The sequence below is a fragment of the Oncorhynchus kisutch genome, linkage group LG17, assembly GCF_002021735.2.
Source record: "Oncorhynchus kisutch isolate 150728-3 linkage group LG17, Okis_V2, whole genome shotgun sequence".
Classification (NCBI taxonomy): Eukaryota; Metazoa; Chordata; class Actinopteri; order Salmoniformes; family Salmonidae; genus Oncorhynchus; species Oncorhynchus kisutch.
The window spans coordinates 50,679,486-50,691,642 of NC_034190.2; the positions used below are offsets into that span (position 1 = coordinate 50,679,486).

The following is a 12,157-nucleotide window of genomic DNA, read 5'->3' on the forward strand; positions in this document are numbered from 1 at the left end:
TATAGACCCCAGGTGTACACTATAGTGCAGGAGTTAGTCTTCAATTGACATCTTAATGATACCAGAGGGCCTGGATGAGAAACATTGCACTAACTTGGGTTACAGTTAGTCAAAAACCTATTTGTGATTTAGCCAACTCTGTTGTATATGTTGTCACGCCAGATCACATAGGCTATCCTAATGGCTAGCATCAACAAATGTTTTTCATTTAGGACTTAGCTAAAGCATACAGGTCTGGCAATCAGGCTAGCAGATTTTGCTTTAGGCTTCTTTTGATAAAAACAACTATAGAGAGGGAAAGAAACCCTCATCTTTCTTCCTTTCCACACAACTCCTCCTGTGGGGTTTTCACTGATGAATCGTGCTGCTGTTTTGTCAAAGAAATACTGTAGACAAAGAAGCGGCTCGCACACACACACACACACACACACACACACACACACACACACAAAAGATGTAAAACACAAACAGACTAGAGGGAAGACTTGTCAGAGTTGTGGATCCCTGGGAAGAGTCAAACAGCAGAATGAAAGATGCTGGCAGCAGCCTATTCCTGAGAGGCAAAGCTCTCATGATGCATTTTCGAGCTCATCACTCAGCTTGGTGAAATTAAATTCACATCACTCACAGCCTTTTTCTCTGCCAATGCAGTGCATATCATCGTGATCCAACCCAGCTTCAATGTCAGGTTAGCCGACACAACCGTGAGCAAAGAGCTTTTAAGGAACTTTCTTCTTTTTTTGCACAACCTGAACAAGGTTTGGGCATTATACTGTATACTGGGGTATTTTGAAGAAAAAAAAAATGACAAAAAAAAATACAGAATGGTTTTCAATACTGTCAAGCTTTTATAAATACATTTTAATATTTGCATCTACTTTTTAAGTAAATACCTGTAGTCAATTTGTGCAATACGGTGGAAGATAAAGTAGATCGCTGTCTTCATTTTACATGTCACAATTTTTCATTATGAAGCTTACTGGTAGTGCTCAGTCATGTGGCGTTTGTTTCCAAGCACACAATGAGATTGGAGACTTGTGAGTAACTCACTGTTGTGCAGCTCGCACTAGGTGATCTAGTTACCGTATGGAATTCACAACTAATTGTTTGACAGGTAGATTTCTAAGTGGTTAGCTTCTTCCAAAATCCAGCTTTGCTTGTTAACAGCAGAGAATCCCCTTCGGGATCAAGTACCTTGCTGTCAAATGTTTGTTTTGTGCATGCAGAAAACTGAGTAGCATTTTTAGGCCAGAGCCTCGTTAGCATTCTCTATGGGGACTCTCCATGTACTTGATAGCAATGCTAACCTTCAGATTACAAAAGCTCAGTGGGGATTGAAAATAGCGCCCGTTGTGTTCAGTGTCAGTATTACCAAATATCTATTGCAATGTTGATCGCCATATCTTGCAGATTTTTTACAAATCTGTCCCGGAGAGTGTCCTATCATTTGGCCTGTTATGTGCACGACGAGACGGCCTACAGGGAGGAGGTGAGGGCCCTCGGAGTGTGGTGTCAGGAAAATAACCTCACACTCAACGTCAACAAAACTAAGGAGATGATTGTGGACTTCAGGAAACAGCAGAGGGAACACCCCCCTATCCACATCGATGGAACAGTAGTGGAGAGGGTAGCAAGTTTTAAGTTCCTCGGCATACACATCACAGACAAACTGAATTGGTCCACTCACACAGACAGCATCGTGAAGAAGGCGCAGCAGCGCCTCTTCAACCTCAGGAGGCTGAAGAAATTTGGCTTGTCACCAAAAGCACTCACAAACTTCTACAGATGCACAATCGAGAGCATCCTGGCGGGCTGTATCACCGCCTGGTATGGCAACTGCACCGCCCTCAACCGTAAGGCTCTCCAGAGGGTAGTGAGGTCTGCACAACGCATAACCGGGGGCAAACTACCTGCCCTCCAGGACACCTACACCACCCGATGCTACAGGAAGGCCATAAAGATCATCAAGGACATCAACCACCCGAGCCACTGCCTGTTCACCCCGCTGTCATCCAGAAGGCGAGCTCAGTACAGGTGCATCAAAGCTGGGACCGAGAGACTGAAAAACAGCTTCTATCTCAAGGCCATCAGACTGTTAAACAGCCACCACTAACATTGAGTGGCTGCTGCCAACACACTGTCAATGACACTGACTCAACTCCAGCCACTTTAATAATGGGAATTGATGGGAAATGATGTAAATATATCACTAGCCACTTTAAACAATGCTACCTTATATAATGTTACTTACCCTACATTATTCATCTCATATGCATACGTATATACTGTACTCTATATCATCGACTGCATCCTTATGTAATACATGTATCACTAGCCACTTTAACTATGCCACTTTGTTTACATACTCATCTCATATGTTATACTGTACTCGATATCATCTACTGTATCTTGCCTATGCTGCTCTGTACCATCACTCATTCATATATCCTTATGTACATATTCTTTATCCCCTTACACTGTGTATAAGACAGTAGTTTTTTGGAATTGTTAGTTAGATTACTTGTTCGTTATTACTGCATTGTCGGAACTAGAAGCACAAGCATTTCGCTACACTCGCATTAACATCTGCTAACCATGTGTATGTGACAAATAAAATTTGATTTGATTTGGTATTGGCCAAGAGTCGGCCAACAGCCAGTACACAAATCTCATACTCCATAAACATGAAACATTGTACGGAAGGATAATTCTAAAAAGGACAGTACAGACTTCCTCTTAAATTCACCCAAAGCAGCCGCAGCCTGACTGGGGGGAAAATACTTATTGAAAAGAAACAAATAGATACAGGGACTTTCAGCCATTAGGCTGTATAATGGAAAGACGTAGCAAAGACTATTGATTGGTTTGAAGGGAGTGTGTATTGAACATCCACTGTAAATATGTAACCCATTGCACATTTCATATCAATTTTATTGTGTACCATTCTGTGTTTGTCTTTTAAGCACATGACCAAACGAATTTCCCCCTGGTGGGATAATAAAGTAATAAAGTTAATCTAATCTAAGGAGTTATGACATTTCAAACATGCATTGTATCCTCCTCCTGAATGAATCCCCGGCAGCAATGGAGACCACCTGGGACGGGTCGGGGGAGGGGTTGAGGTCTGGTTGTCTCGTGTCCTCAAAACCCACATGCCAAACGAGGGAGGGGAGTACATAGACTAAACCCTGCTAAAATAGGGCCACCCAACATCATCTAGATTCTAGATGAGGTAACGCAGGGTCAAGGGACACCACAGACATGGTCAGAAGGATACGAGCCCAGGCCCCACCACCCTCAGGACAGCGCCAGAGTCCAGACCAGACCGCAGCACCCTCAGGACAGGACAGGACTGAAGGTCATGGGGGACAGGCTGGAAACAGGAAGCGAGAGGAGTCGCATAGGGCTGCAGTTGGGACTCCTTAAAAACACGACACTTCGATACAGCTACGCACTGAAGTTTATTTTCGTAGCAGGTTAGGGGAGCATTTTCTCAAACCTTAACCAAATTCTCCTAACATGCTACATTAATTCTCCCGACCTGCTCGGTAAGCTCTCTTAACCTGCGAAAAAGTCACTTCCGGTTATGCTGTCTCAAAACACGAAGCGGAGTTGACTTCTTTAGGAAAATTAGCCTCAGTGTTGGAAACAAACATTATGTTGTCATTCAGAATTACATGTATTTACACTGAGTGAACAAATCATTAGGAACACCTTCCTAATTTTGAGTTGCACCCCCTTTTGCCCATAGAACAGCATCAATTAGTCGGGGCATGGACTCTACAAGGTGTCAAAAGTATTCCACAGTTGTGTCAAGTTGATGGACCATTCATGATACACACGGGAACTGTTCAGCGTTAAAAACCCAGCAGCATTGCAGTTCTTGACACACTCAAAACAGTGCACCTGGCACCTACTTCCATACTCCGTTCGCAGGCACTTAAATATTTTGTCTTGCCCATTCACCCTCCGAATGGCACACATGCACCATGCAGGTTTCAATTTCTATAGGCTTAACATGTCTCCTCCCTTTCATCTACACTGTTTTTAGTGGATTTAACAAGTGACATCAATAAGGGATCATAGCTTTCACCTGGATTCACCTGTTCAGTCTAATGGAAAGAGCAGGTGTTCCTAATGTTTTGTACGCTCAGTGTATTTTACAAGCTATAGCACACAATATTTTACAAATGCATGTTTTTAAAAAGGACCAAAGAGTTTGATCTGCCTCATGTTTTCATTTGCCTTGGAAAAAAAAATAAAAATAGAGATACTGGTATTGTCCCAGCCATAGAATCTCGCTACAGTTTCTTCGTCACTTCCTCACACAAATAAACACACACGTTGAGATAAAGGTCACACACACATAACGTGAGATGTCACACACCTCTGTGTGTCTACCATGTCCCTTAGGGTGGTGGTGGTGGGGGTCGGGGTCAGGGTTTGTCAAGTTAATTTTGTACGTGTCGTGTTGCCTAAGCCACTTCAACACAATGGTTGCAACTCTCTTCCACCAAAAGAAAAAGAGAGGGAGTGAAAGGCATTTTTTCATCTGCGAAGGCAAGAAAAGTGAAGGGGGGGGGGGGGGGGGGGGAATGCTTAAGGAGGCCACTGAAACGAAAGACAGCTGCTTGCATAAGCTGACTTACATAAGAGCTGGCTAATGCCGCTGTTATTTACAAGTAAAGTTTTATGAGATGTGCTTAAAACAAAGATGCACACACAGTTAGGCATGCACGTCAGCGTAGGTTGAATGCCCTGTTCCTGCTTGTCCTTATAAAAACACAAAAAGGAAATCCAGCAGTGAACATTGAAATGGGCCTAGTTCCCGACTACAGTCCAGTATACAGTCCAGGGCACAGTGGGAAGTCCCCCTCTGATGTCCTGAGACCTGTCTGTCTCCCAGGGCACAGAGCCTCAGTCAGGCACTTTGATGAACACCTAAAGGGCATGCATCAAAAGGGACACATAGGGGGAAGTGGGCAGTGCAGCCCATCTGATGTATAGCTAAATATGGATGTGAGTCTGACCCTTTGATACAGTCGGTCTACAATGTGCTGTACCTCCAAAACTCTTTGTATCAGTAACCTCTACCATTTCATCACTAAGTAAACATTGAAAAAATTACTTTGACAAGCTCAACTTAAGCTGATCAATTTGTTTGTATAAACAAAAAAGGCATGTTGGGTAAGACTAAACTATCTACAGAGAGGTTTTTTTTAATATCACTGTAATGTCATAAAACAATTGTTTTGCTTGTGTGGTTCATAAAGTAAATAGATGTTAACACCCCCCCCAATACACATAATAGCCAGTAGAGCTGGCTGATACGGACAAAAATCCATAACAATAAACTGCCTGAATTTAATGTGATAATGATCAATAGAACATGTGACCAGATTCAGAAAACTAGGTGTATGTCGCAAGTCACTACTTCACAGGGGAGCCGATTGAACGTAATTGGTTTAAAAAAAATCCAAATGTGTTTTTTGGGGCAGAAATGCCTTCTTGAACATGTGAACTTTCATGTGCCTTAATAACAAACTTGTACGCCATCTGTAAATACGAATACAATTGTTAAATTACGAGCCTTGTTGGTTAAGCCACAGAAAAAGTGAGCAACCTTCCCACTAGCCATGATTGACTGAGATAATGAGTGGGCTGGACATGCCGAGAGAGGAGTTTGGATTGGTTTGCCATAGAAGCTCATCAGTCTGTGTTGGTAATCCTGTCTAACACGGCTTTTTTTAAAACATATTGTGTAGTGGAGCTGCATAAAATTGTGGCTCACGTTTTGATATCAGTGGAATTAGAGTATGATCGCTAAAGAGATGGAGGAAACACCTGTCTCCGGATTACATCTTCAAACTAAGAGAAACCGTGGCATGTCATTCCTGACTTGGAGATGTGTCCATGCACAATGATGTATACATTTAAGATAAACATGTAACGCTAGACAAATTGACAGAAAGTGGTTTCATTTCAAGCTAGCGTACTGTTCGCTAGCTAGCTAACCTTAGCTGGCTCCCTAGCTAACGTTATCATTCTTTTCCCAGAGTCGTGTGCTGTTCTAATAAGAGCCTAATGTTATCTAGCTAACATTGAACATGGTTGGTTTGCTCTCAGCACTGTGGCATTGTTGGCACTGTTTAACGTTGGTTGGCTGGCTTGTTAGCTAAAGTTACGAGACGTGTGTACAACACCCATTGAATATGGCCGGTGTCAGTAAATGTCTGCAAACAAGCGTAATGAAATTGTTGCCAGCAGAGCTTGCTAGGCTGTTTTCATGTTATCCAGACGTAAACAAATCATCAGACAGAGCGTCAAGTGTGTGTGCTTCGAGAGAGCGAAACGAGATAGGTGGGGCTAAAGTTTAGGGTGAGGGTGTGAACGATGCTGAATGGGCATAGACAAAGAAGAGCTCTTCACTAGATAGCAAAACATTCAAAGGTGTTTTTATGAAAAGTGAGTTTACAAGTTGATCAACTTTCGAAGCAGGATTACTTTCCCATTGTTCTACAAATGCAGTGTATGATATACCAATTTGTAGCTCTGAGTCGCTACTTTCATAATGTAAAAAACACAATTTCAAAATGTTGTTACATAAGACCAAATCCAGGTGTCGAGTAACATATGTTTATAACGTTAAAGAGATTATCTGGTACTTTTGTATACTCTTAGCCATAAATTCTGAAAGTAGCCCTCATGGACCAAAAGTGGTCCCAGGAAATTGCGGAACACGTCACATGTGCACCACGTCATTGCGCTCGCTCTCGCTCTGCTGTGTGCACCTTGCTAGCGATCACTAAAATGGCAACGGACTGAAGCTCATTCGCTAGAACTCGAAATGCTTGGGGGCTGGTCCACGTGGGAGAAAATGTAGGGGAAAAGGCTCGGCACGGCTTCCAGAAAAACAGTCACTTTCAAATGGCGTGGCTAATTAAGGTAAGACAGTAATTCTGTTCATAGATTATGCATGTATGAACTACATATTGACACATCCAGCCCCAAAGCAAGAGGTTTAAAAAAAATACTTGGTAGTTGCCAAAGTACCAGAGCAGGTCTTTAATGTGCACCACAGTTTTATCTTTTAAACTACTACTACTACTACTACTAGTAGTAGTTTGATGGTTGTGGTCATCAATTGTCCCATTAACAATCACCCATGTTAGCAAACATTTAATTTCAAACGTCACATTTCTCTATTATAGGCTACTTATCGTAATGAACGATATCAGCAAAACGCCTGCGATCGGTGTCAATAATGTTCCGTTTGTCGTGCCAGTTCTAGTACCCAGATAGATCATTAGCTTACATTCAGCCTAGTGGCGAGGCAGGCAGATGGGGGCAGATTGAAAATAGCTCCCTGATGACTCTATTAAAAGCTTCTCCGTTTGTGACCCGCTGCGGTGAACAATGCTGACCCCGGGTCCCCAAGGTATTTTTAGGAGATAAACCCAATGCCAACAGAGGATTTTCTAAAACAGGAAGCCTAATCCCCTCCCACGTACCTGAGGAACAGACACACGTCACCAAACTCCAGGGATATGTAAGGCCACACAATTCTATTGTGTAATTTTTTTTTTAATAGGTTGTACAACATGACTATCTTCTCTACACCAATAAACTATAGTGGATGTGAAAAAAACTATGATCTGAGTGAGCAGAGAAGAAGTACCATCCAATCCGGGTTTTAGCAAAGGGTCACTTGGACACAACAGACAGATTCGGTAAGGAAGGAGAACTAAAAGGAGTGGTCTGGGAGGGGATCGCATATCCCTGTGTGGGTTGGTGGGGACAAACAGGGTTTCTGTTGAACAATCCCCTGCTCACTGGTACATCATCAACAGTGGTGCTGTGGCCTAGATTCGGACAGACACCCCACCTTCCCTTACCATTCAAACAGACTGCTTATCTACACTCAGCTGACAGACGGACACCATATCCAGACGGACACACGTACCAAAAGAGATGGGCATACACACATGCACAACCCCTTCCCGTCTTCTATTCAACGCACAAACACACACACACACTATACGAAGTAAAAACTAAGATATCTTAAGTTGTTTTTAAGTTGTGAATGTTGAGGAGTTAGAGAGAGAGAGACCGACCTAAAAACATTGAAATCAGCAGCCTGAAAAGTGCCAGAACGACAGGCTATTATATCAATGACCTTAGCCTCTAAATATTTTTGACTGTTCCATCAAGAAACAGGCAAAAACAGTGGTCTTATTTATTTGGTTTCAGAAAGCGCTCAAAAAGAGCTCTTCAACGGACTCGGCGGTCAACTGGCGTCTTGACAAAGGAACCCTGTGGATCTTAGAACAGTTAGCCAATCAAATGACGAGATTGTGCACTTAAAACATGCATTTAACAATATCCTGAGTGAATTAGCTAGTGACTAGTAATTGAAAAACTAAAACAAAAAAATGGTCACTATAAAAATGTATTTGTTGGAAAATGAATCAATCAACGAAGCATCGCGGTCAAAAGAGAACATTTTCAGGAAATGGAAAACATGGACAAATTTGACCTTGAACATACACACAAAACAGGTAAGTGTTATAAAATCCCAGTCTTACTGGCAGCTACTCAATTACATAAACCAGAACAGTCTATGGACTGCCTGCTGGGATCTCATATAGGCCATGTGAGTGATATGCCTATATCTGTTCTGCTGGGCTCTCTTTTTGACCTCTACTTACTCTTCAGAGAAGCCTTTACCCAGGCAGAAAGATGCCCCTCCACTCGGTCTAGTACAGAACAGTACGTACCACATACAGACCATTTGGACATAAATAATGGAGCTAGGGTGGATGGGGTTCAGCAAGAAGAGCAGAGATGGTGCCGCTCTAGAGCCATTTAGTGTATATTTCTACATGTGTCTTTACACCTGTATCAGGGACTTAGCCTGTTGGGTGTACGAGGGAGGGGACAGAGCCCAAACCTCATGATTAAGAGGAGACAAGGAAGGGACAGAGTTATAAGCTTGGGGAGTTTGAGGGTTGAGATAAACAGGAGGAGGAGTGCTGCTCCTCTTTTCGGGCAGACAGGGAGTGAGGCGAGTGCGTAGGAGAGACAGTTGGGCTAGGTGTCATGTCACCCTCCCTCGCCCGCGGTCTCCCGCTGTGCTTGTTAGCAGGAACAGAGTGAGTGAGCGGCCGCCGGCAGCAGCCACCCTTCGGACGCTCTAAAAGGAGAGGGCCTTTTAAAAATGTTCCCGACAGATCACATCTGGTATCCGTGTGTTGAACTGAGGTGAGAAAAGGCAGAGGGTATAGACATACTCTGAGCACATCGTTGTCTTGTGTTGGTCAAGACTTTTCAGCATGCACCAAGTGGGGTAAGAAAAGACAGTTACAACCACAAAGCTAATGGGGTGGTTGATTAAAGGTAAAGAAATCATCATGGCTGGTCAACATGACAATGGACATGGAGCTGATGTGGCAGCTTGAACACAAATTGACCCCCCCCCCCAAAAAAATAGATTACAAGAGCAAAAGGAGAAAGAACAAGTGTGATGGATTAAAAAGACAGAACAGACAGTTTCTTCTTCACAGAACACGTAATGTTGTGCCTGGGACAGACCTGGGTTCAAATACTATTTAGGGTATTTCAATTCCTTTCAAATACATCTGGGACTGGTAGATAGAGTTCATTAGATACATGATCTAAAAGGGAGATTAAGCAAATGTACTGGAATTCCTTTCAACAAAATAACTGTTAAACCAGGGGATCAGGGCAGGGCAAAGAGCCTAATCACTCAGCACAACACACCTTTCAATCCCATTAACACCACATTTAGATAGTTGAATCTCTGGTAGGACTAAATCCCAATTCTTATTCTCGCAAAATATGGTTATTCAACAAAAAAATGGAGGTAAGATGTTGAGGCAGATAGACTAAATTACCTAAACAAAATGTACACAATATAACACAAGTTATATACGTTCTTGTGTCACATCAAAACAACACCGCCAAAAACCACAGGTTAAACTAGTTTTGAATTTCAGATGTCACTTTTAGTATGCCATAATTATTATAACTCACTATTGGAAGTTAATTGTTATTTTGTCTGTTGTAGAATTGCAACAATAAACCATCCTCCATGACCAATGCTTTGCCCCCGGTCCCGACTCGACTCCGGAACACGCTGACTGTAGTTACGAAAACCCACGCGTTTCATAACACGCGCTCACCGCAATGGCAATGCAGTCTGAACACCAGCGATGTGCACTAGGCTCTCATTGCCCAGTTGACACAGACAGCCAAAACACGACCCAATGTCCCCACAATGAAAACCCCCACAATTAAATTAGGCATGTAAACGAAAAAAGTATGCTCACCTTTCGTATTCACTGCGTGAAATGTCTTGAATAATTTACATTCAATTTTCAATAAATGTTCAGTTACATGCAGGTTGAAATTTCTTTAATCAGTTTCTTGAGGAACAGCGATGCTATCGGTCCCCTTCAGGAATACAAACAACAACAAAAAAGCCAATACGAGAGTTCCGGAAACGCACTGCCAAAATGTTTAAACATTCGTCGACGAGGGGGAACAAATTGAGTGAGACACAGGGTCGAGTTTGCGTAACACATTAATATGAATAAAGTTAAATAATACATTAATTGTGCAAACTGGTTATTATTATGTTGATTCAAGTATGGTTTTGCTTTTGCTACACGTTGAGCTAAACTGCACTTTAAACAAACATGTAATATACAATTGCTATACCATCTAAATGAAGCAATATGATTAATTCGGCCTAAATATCAAACAGCGAAGAAGCATGGCCAAAGCCATAAAATGAACCAATTTAAAATGGTTGTCCAATTACTATGGGTTTTCAAGTTATGAAATGGAAGCGTTTCCAATCTGATATGCTCTTCATTCCGACAAGCCTACATTTCCTCTATTCCTAAACAGTAACACATTTAATTCTAGGTTAATTGATCGAGGGAATTATATATATTTTTGCCATTATATTTGCAAGAGATTTCACCCAGTAGGTTAGTAGTCTACTGAGTAATGATCCGAAAAAAGTCTGCTGCCTAATTGAGAAATTCTCTCGTTCTCGTGGCGCCCCCTACTGGCCAATTATGCGAAGCGCACCCTTGATTTAGTTAAGGGCAATTCCAGGATAGAAGACTGACGCTGAAGGCTCAGATTTTTTACTTTTAAATGTATGCCAAACAAAAACCAGTGCTTCTACATATGCATTGCTTGCTGTTTTGGGTTTTAGACTGAGTTTCTGTACAGCACTTTGCGACATCTGCTGATGTATTTATAAAGCCCTTTTTACATTTGATTGATTGCAAAGTCAAACCAACCATACAACTTTATGCATTAGGAAGACTTTAACCATTTACACAGAACATTTAACAGAAACACATTTACTTTAAAACAGTCCAGATGCAAAGTTTGGGAACAGATTGACGGCACAAACGCCACATGCACTTCTTGTTCATTGCAGTTTGTCTTCTTTCTCTGTGAGTGACATTATACATACGGCCATATTAGTTTGAGCAAAAAAAACTCGTTTTTCGACTGTGTGACTAATATTGTAACTATATACTAGTCTATTGATCACTAATACAGTTGAAGTCGGAAGTTTACATACACCTTAGTCAATTACATTTAAACTCCAGTTTTTCACAATTCCTGACATTTAATCCAAGTAAAAATTCCCTGTCTTAGTTCAGTTAGGATCACCACTTTATTTTAAGAATGTGAAATGTCAGAATAATAGTAGAGGGTGATTTATTTAAGCTTTTATTTCTTTCATCACATTCCCAGTGGGTCTGTAGTTTACATACACTCAATTAGTATTTGGTAGCATTGCCTTTAAATTGTTTAACTTGGGTCAAACGTTTTGGGTAGCCTTCCACAAGCTTCCCACAATAAGTTGGGTAAATTTTGTCCCATTCCTCCTGACAGAGCTGGTGTAACTGAGTCAGGTTTGTAGGGCTCCTTGCTCGCACATGCTTTTTCAGTTCTGCCCACACATTTTCTATAGGATTGAGGTCAGGGCTTTGTGATGGCCACTCCAATACCTTGACTTTGTGGTCCTTTAGCCATTTTGCCACAATTTTGGAAGTATGCTTGGGGGTTATTGTCCATTTGGAAGACCCATTTGCGACCAAGATTTAAC

At 41.9% G+C, this 12,157-nt stretch overlaps 1 protein-coding gene across 2 annotated transcripts in view; it reads right to left on the reverse strand.

Annotated features, from left to right (window-relative positions):
• Positions 1-10,532, reverse strand: part of LOC109907847 (helicase ARIP4) — a 66,014-nt gene extending 55,482 nt beyond the window's left edge. For both annotated transcript variants that reach the window (XM_020506086.2, XM_020506085.2), the window contains exon 1: positions 10,350-10,532. The gene's annotated coding sequence lies outside the window, so the exon portion shown is untranslated. The remainder of the gene's footprint in view (positions 1-10,349) is intronic.
• Positions 10,533-12,157: the final 1,625 nt, after the last annotated feature.